Below are 8,260 nucleotides of genomic sequence, written 5' to 3'. Positions count from 1 at the left end.
CAAAACCACCAAGATGGAACGCTTTCTTGTTGGAGAAATCTGGACTCCAGTCCGGGAGTGAGTGTGTCCTTGCCAACTCTGTGACGCTCGCCATGTTCCTTTGCCTTTCTGCAAAATGCAGAGAGAAGAGCATCAGTGAGCTTTGAGTGACATCATGTGCACAGCATCCTGTGGGCCTGAATTCACAGCCAGAGAGTGGTAGCCTGGGCAAAAGCGGGGGGCATGCTGATGCTAATGGCTGTGTTCTTTCTACAAGGTAGCTTTGACTCAACCGATTCATAAATGCCCATGATGTGGGCAAAATCAGCTTCATGCTGGAGTGCTACCTGGTTTTGCACCCTCTCTCCCTCTCCCTCTCTCCAAGTCTGTGCGTACTGGGTATAGGAAAGGGAGTTGGAAAGGGAGATGGAGATTTTTGCCTCCACAGGGCACCCAATAGCACTTACAGATCTTTTGCGCGGTTACAGAAAGATGACTCCTTCTCCTGAGCAGGTCCAACTGCGTGCCAAGGCATAGAGCTTTGCACAGGGATTGGATTTCACCCGTTACTTCCTCCTTGGCCAGGAGTCCTTGTAAACACCTGAACCTTTACTCTCCCCAAGTCAAATTTAAAGAGTGAGAAACTGAGGCCCAGATAGTAACCTACCTGGGCCATCCAGTAAGTAGCAGAGAGAAGAGAGCATGACAAACCCTGAGGTTTTGCCTCTATGCGACCACCCCCACCTTGCTCATTGGGTGACGAGGGACCATCATGCCCAGACATAGCATGAGTGCCCACTGATGCCCACTGCTGTGCCTGAGACTCTGGGGCATCAGATAAAGAGTCAGAAGACCTACTCTACTGCTAACAAGCACCAGGGCCTTGTTCCAGTTACTCCACATCTGTAAAATGGGGTTAATATTTCACTTAAAGTCTCATCCTGAAGCATATGTGAGCACACACAGGAAGGCCCCTAAGTCCTGTATTGGTACAGTACGTATGAGTTGTACTGAACCCCCAGAAGGGAAATGTCCAAGCCTTGTACACCAATGATCAAATAAGAAAGGGTCTAAGACATGAATAAGACCTTGGGGTACAGGCTGTTGAACTTCATGAACCCAGAGTTTCTGTGACTCCAGTGCTGGCATTGGACCTGGCTCACTGAAGGGCTCTAAGGAATGTGATAAATAAAGAATGAGTGAATGGGGATGCCTGGGCTGCTAAGTCTGTTAAGTGTCTGACTATTGATTTCGGCTCAGATCATTATCTTAGGGTTGTGAGATCGAGCTCTATGTTGGGCTCTGCACTGGGCATGAAGCCTACTTAAGATTCTCTCTCTCTCTTCCTCTGTCCCTCCCTGCCCCCCATTTCCATGCTCTCTCTCTCTCTCTCTCTCTAAAACAAAAACAAAAACAAAACAAAAAAACACAAGACTGACTGAATGTACACCCTCTGTTACATACCAACACGCATGGGAATCACATTCAGTTCTGTAGCCTGAAAATAGTGAAGTTCTACTGTTTGCCCTGTTTCCTCTGGGCGGAAGAACAGATGACAATGTTTAGGAGAATACCCGTAGCCTGTTCTCAGGGTAGGGTGGGCGAGGTGGGGTCCATTTCTGGGTTTTCACTTGTGTGTTTTATTTATTTTTTTGTTCCGGCTAACTTCTCCCGTAGCTGGGAGGACACCCCCAGGGACTTCCTTTCCCCTCATAGCAACTAAGCCTCACTGCTTTCCCTCCCCTTCCCAGAATTATTCTGCTATTGGTTTGGGCTGGCCCAAGTGTTGCCTTCTGAGCAAGGGGAATGTTGTGTTGAATCATCACCTTTCTTGTTGATTTTCCCAGAATCACAGAATTTTCCTGAAGTTCTGAGCCCTACACCAAGAAGACCACCCATCTCTTCTTCCAAAAAAGCAAATCGTATTTTCTTAACAAACCAAAATGATTGCCTCTTTGCTCATGCAACTAGCATTTCCTGAGAGTTCATGAATTCCAAAGTTACTTGAGCAGTTCCGCCTTTGAAGCTCAACTTCTACCTTGGACTATTGGAATTATTTCTTGGAAAAGTGATTAGTACTGAAACGCTCTATGAAAATTGGCATCCAAGGATGGTCATCTCATTATGCGAAGTGCCCATAGATTCACCTCCAAACACTTCGTGATTTCTCAAGTGCTATTATCTCCCAGCTACATCTCTGCTTTGGAGCTTATTACTTAAATAAAAAATGTTAATTGTTTCTGAGAAGTGTGCAGTGAGGAATGGGGGCTGCTATCTCCGTGGAGCCAGGTCTCCAAATTCCCAGGCTGCTGCTAACTTTCTTGCCTAATGCTGGAAGCTCTCCATAGGCCAACCATCCATTTGTGTGGACTAAGTCACAATTTACATCAAGCACCGTTTTCACACGGGGTGTTATTTATTGAGCCCGCTACCATGGTGAGGAGGGTGCGGGCTCTTGAGTAATTAGAATCCTGCCCTCGCTGGGGAGCGAACAATGACTTCCTGCTATCTTCGCCTTCTAATGGGTTTGCGCTGGCGCTATCTCTGCTTCCATAAATAACATGCTCCATGTAAATAGGGAGTCATTAAAAATGGGGCAGCACCCACACATCATTTCATAAACATGAGGGAGGTACTTAGGAAGAGGCTCATCAATAAACAGGTTGTGCTCTGTGTTACAAAATGGAAGCTGCTCTCCTGCAGCGAGTGTACACACTGCCTTTTGTAAGTTAAATCATTCCATTAATACTTACTCCCCGTTGACCGCTGTAGGTATAAGGCAGAGTGGTGATAATCATGGCATCTGGAGGCAGATGGACCTGGGTGCAGAGCTCCAGTTCTGATTCCCAGCATCTCTGAAATCTTAGACAAATCACTTGGCTGCTCAAGTCCTGATTTTCTCCACCAGACCCTGGAAAGAACAGTCTACCTGATTTTTAACACCACAATTTGTGGCTGAGTTGGGTTAGATCGGATGCAGGCAGGCAGGAAACAACTTTATTCCTTCACATCATTCCCCTGCCTTCATGTTCCATCCCAGTCTTTGAATTGTTAAAATGGCTAGTCAGTCTTATGACATTTCCAGTCTCACTGAAAGCCTTATCTCATCCTTAGCTTGGGCCAAATGGGCTTAAAAGCCAGTATGAAGAGAAATGTGTGAGTTTTTCTCCCTCTAACACCTTTCTCTCCTCCCCTTCCTCCAACTCCCTGAGATATGTCCAGGTCTTCCCAGAGTGGAGCCATGTTAGAATGAAGCACACAGGGGACATGGGTGCCAGTGATGCCTTTGGTGCCTGGTACAGGTGTAGTCGGATGCTAGCGTCTGTGTCCAAAAGGGATTCTTTCTTCTGAGATGCTTTTGTGGATTCCTCAAAGATCTTCCCACCGGGGAGTTTCTTGGCAGTTCCCTGGTGAGGGTGCTACCCCTTCTATCGGGTCTTCTATGAGCCTTCTCAGCCATTAGCATGTGAGGGGTCTCTTGAGATTGAGACCCTGTCACCATTTTAGGACATTCTCTTGGGCAGCCCAAATTCAAATCTTTTTATTGGCTGCTCTAGCTATTACAAAGAGCTGTTAGAAATAAAGTTCACCTGATGGCTGCTACCCTGGCTTTGCTCCACCATCCTAAGCTAGTTCAGTCTTCCACCTTTAGACTTTTATAGGTAAGCGATAATGGTCCCTATGACCTCCAAATTGAGGGAACACATACCAAATTCCCCTAATTGTTCTCTTGACACTTTCTTCACTTGCTACAGATGATGGGAAAGCAGCATGCTAGCAACTCTGCAAAAGGACTTCCACTCTCAAAACTCCTTTCTAGTGAATTCTCAGTCTGCTAGAGGTAGCTGATGGGCTGGTAATGACACAACTAGGTTATGGATACTGTAGAGCGTGAAGGCATGTGTCACTGTTTTTCTTGGCTTAGAGACCGACTGGAAAACAGACAACAGGAAATGTCCTGTATTCTGTTGATTGTGATGAGGACTGAATGAGAGTATGTTTTAAGTGTTTGGCAATGACCCACATGAAGATGTCAGTTTATTTCTCAGTGTTATACCTTCTCCAGTACCAGATGATAAGCACAAGCACATCATACGTATTATGCGGAGAGACTCTTCTAAATGCTTTACATGTTCCGATAGCCCTGTCAAAAAGGTTTTATCATTATCCCCATTACATAAATGAAGACTAAGGTTTGGAGAGGCCCCAGAGCTGGTGAGTGGACCCAAGAATGTAGCTCCAGAGAACAAGATCTTACTCACCTTCCTATATACCTCAAGATGCAAGGGAGCAGATCTTTCCTTTTCCCAAAAGCTATTTACACACCCCCGAAAATATTCCTAGGAATTCATCGTCAGGACTCCATCTGAACCCAAGCTCCTTCTTCTTCTTTGTTCCTTGTTTCAATTGGTAGTAGGCTTCAGAAGATGGGGCCCCTTTAAAGGATGCTACGGATTCCTAACTGTTCTCCTGTAGTCAAATATTCATTCACATAAAAGCAGTCTGACTTCCCCAAATTAATCCCAAACAGATCCTAATCTTGAACCTACACAATGCTGGCATCAATGCTGAAGTCATCTTCTGGACTTTCCCAGCTGAGCTGTCTGGTCTACCTGGTCTCATCCCACCTCTGAGATGCTGTTCTTCCTGGTTTCTCTCCTTGTTTCGGCTCCACTCACCTCTACTCACAGTGTGGCATTGGCATAGCATCAGGGTCATCCCTCGTCCTGGTGGGGAGGTCTGGGACTTCTCTGGGCCCTTCTCGACCTTCCCCAGCTTTGACCTGTGCTGCTTTTTCCATTCTACCCACAACATGTGTCCTCCCCTAGTCACGGTCACATTGCCCTGCCTTACTGGATTCCTAACAGTCGCCTCTTCCCGAGTTACCTTGTCGTTTGTCTTCTTGTCTGCTGGTTTTCCCCACCTAGAGCGCTAATGTGTGTGGTATGGTGATATGAAGTGAGCCGGAAAAACAGGTCCCTACCCTCAGCTACCTTACAGTCTAATGGAGGAAAGTAAATGTCAAGGGCAGCAAGCTGGCATCTGCTCACCGTGTAAACTGTCCCAAGGCACAGCCCCTTTCCGAGCCTCCCATCTTCTACCTCTCCCATGGGCGGCAGGACCACATGATTAAAGGGGATATTCCCGCTTTAAAGATCTATGACTCCGGAATTGCGGCTTCCCTTAATGTTCCTGGAAGAGCAGACAAGTCCAATTTGAGATATTTGAATCTGATTAATGCGGGAACGGTTAACATGGGGATGAAGGCATACCCCATCCCCTTCTTCTCTTTCCCCTCCAGGCAGCTTTTATGTTTCTGGGCTTTTATCCCATTACCCCAGCCTGACTCTATTAGTACCACCTGGAGAGGGGCCCGCTCCCCACCAGACACTGGAGGAAATGCAGAGAGTCAGCTCGCCACTTTTTGTTAACCTTAGCTCTCTGTTTACACACTTCTGGACTGTGCCTCTCCCCTCTCCCCTCTCCCTTGTTTATCTGGGAAGGAAATCTCTGCCACTGGCCTGAGTCTGAGGAAAGGAAGGGCTGGCTGAGGCCACGTGGAAACTCAATCTAGTTTCTGGATTTTTCTAGTCCAGTTGAACCAGGCTGGAGTTTTCACAATGACTGTATTCTGTCCGGAGAATAAGCACAAAGGAAATAGATAGGATTAAGCGGCTGGCGAGGTCTGGCTGACCTAGTCTGGGTGGCTGATGGCTGCCTGCCGGTACCACCTGAAGATTACTAGCTGCGTCCTGTTGTTCTCTGCCCTGTCAGAGAAGAACCTGGATTCCTCCCAGTCTTTAAACATGATGTCACCTTTCTCTGTCTCCTGAGGGTCTTCATATACATCCTCTTATCTGGGAAACACCTGGCTTCCCATTTACTTCAAGCTGCACGTTATCCTCAGAGGTCACATCCTCCAGGCCATTTCTCCTGACCTTTCAAACTTTGGTGAGGCGACCTGTTCGACATTCCTACCGCGTCTCATAGCCAAGCAAGATACTGGGCCTGCAGCAATGAAATTCAGCAATGCACCCCCTGCCCTCTTGGCAGGTTCTACTGTTTTTGCACAAGAAGAGGGAGGACAACTCAACAGGCAGGTAAAATCCAGGGTGACAAATGCAATGCTTGAGAAGGGCCAATGATCTAGGGAACTCAGGGCATTCGGCAGTCGTGCCTTACTCTGGTAGAGGGCACAGGGAAAGCTCCCCAAAGGAAAGGCTTGGAGGATGACTGGAAAGAGAGAGGAATGGAAAGACACATTCTACAAAAAAAGAACAGCATGTACAAAGGTTTTATGGTGATAAAAAGTACAGTGTTAAGACTGAGAGGAGAGAGATTGTATCAGTTAGCTTTTTTGAGTAACAAGCCGCCCAAATACTTAATGGTCTAAAACAGAAACCTTTTCTTTGTCTCACAGTTATATAGGTCAGCAGTTTGGATGGGCTCAGATGGCCCCTTCTGCTAATTTGAGTGACATTCAGCTGATCTTGGCCAACATGCCAAGAGTCTGAAGGCAGCTGTTAGGTCATTTGGAGGCTGGCTGTTGTCAGCTGGGGTACCTCTTATCTCCTCCCAATGGTATCCAGTCGTCCGGCAGGTTATCCCAGGATTTTTGGCCTGGCTTTTCAGGGTTACAAAAGAGAGATCAGAAGACCATAAAACTTCTTGAGGCCTGGCCATGAAACCAGCCTGGCACTAAGTTCTGCCACATTTTATTGGCTAAAGCAGGTGGCCCAGATTCCAGGTGGGGAATGCAGACTCTATGTCTTGATGGGAAAAGCTGCAGAGAACTGTGGCCTCTTTTACAATCTTTCTTGGGGTTTAAGCCTGGAGAAGTTATCCAGGGCCATCTTATGAAAGGACTTATATTCAAGTTTAGATTTTCCTAAAGGCAAGGAGGAATGTTTAATATAATACCTATTTAATATAATATTTTTAAAGAAGAGTGAGAGATATCAGCATGTGCATAATTTAGAGGTGATTTTATGGGTACTCTTGGTGGTATGAAAAGCACACTACTCACCTAACCAGGATCCATAGAACCTCTCTGCCTCCAGATCCCGAGGGCTACAGTTTGTTCTGGTCTAAAACAGTGGATAGACATAGAAACCCACAGAATAGAATTGAGAGCCCAGAAATAAACCCTTACAGTCGTGGGCCCTTGATTTTTGACAAGGGTGCCAAGACCATCCAATGGGCAAAGAATAATCTTTTCAACAGATGGTGTTGAGTACTCACATACCAGCAACTGGGTATCTATGTACAAGAGAATGAAACTGGATGCTTACCTTATGCTATACACAAAAATGGACTCAAAATGAATAATAAACCTAATTGTGAGTGCTAAAACTATACAACTCTCAGAAGGTGTAAAGTTCTTACCATGTATTAGACAATAGTCTAATGTAGACTGTAATTAGACTATACAACTCTCAGAAGGTATAAACTTCTTATCATGTATTAGACAATATAGTTCCTTAGATACTAAGACACCAAAAGCACAAGTGATCAAAAATAAATAATTAAAAACTGGACATTATTAAAATTATTTTTAAAAAAGTCTTGTTTTCTTCAGAGTAAAAGTAAACACAGTGAAAAGATAACTCATACATGAAAGAAAATATTTGCAAATCACGTATCTAACATGGGTTTATATTCAGAATCTATCAAGAATTATTACAATCCAATAATGAAGAGCAGTTCAATTAAAGAGGGGCTGAATATTTGCAAAGACATTTCTCTGAAGAAGATGTATAAAAGACCAAGAAGCATATGAAAAGATGTTCAACATCATTCATCTTTACAGAAGTGCAAACTGAAAGCATGAGTACCACTCTACACCCACTGGGATGGTTAGAATCAAAAGACAAATGGTTGCATAAGGAGCATTGCAAAGGTGTGGAAACATGGCTGGTGGGGGGCAAAACAGGGCAGCCACTTTGAACAACAGTTTGGCAGTTCCTCAAAGTTAAACGTAGAGTTACCATGACTCTACAATTATACTCTTTGATATTTCCAAGAGAAAAAAAGAATAGATGGCCACAAAAACACTTGTACGTGAATGTTCAGAGAAGCATTATTTGTAACAGAGAAAAAATGGCTAACACCTAAATATCTATCAACTTATGGCTGGGTAAATAAAATGTACGTGCATGCAATGGGGTATTATTTGATAATAAGAAGGAATGAAATATTCATCCATGATAAAACATGGATGAAGTTTTGAAACATTATGCTAAGTGAAAGGAGCTAGTCACACAGACACATATGATAGGAA

Source organism: Zalophus californianus, chromosome 6 (genome assembly GCF_009762305.2).
Source record: "Zalophus californianus isolate mZalCal1 chromosome 6, mZalCal1.pri.v2, whole genome shotgun sequence".
Taxonomy (NCBI): domain Eukaryota; kingdom Metazoa; phylum Chordata; class Mammalia; order Carnivora; family Otariidae; genus Zalophus; species Zalophus californianus.
Note: the sequence above shows the minus strand (reverse complement) of the source record.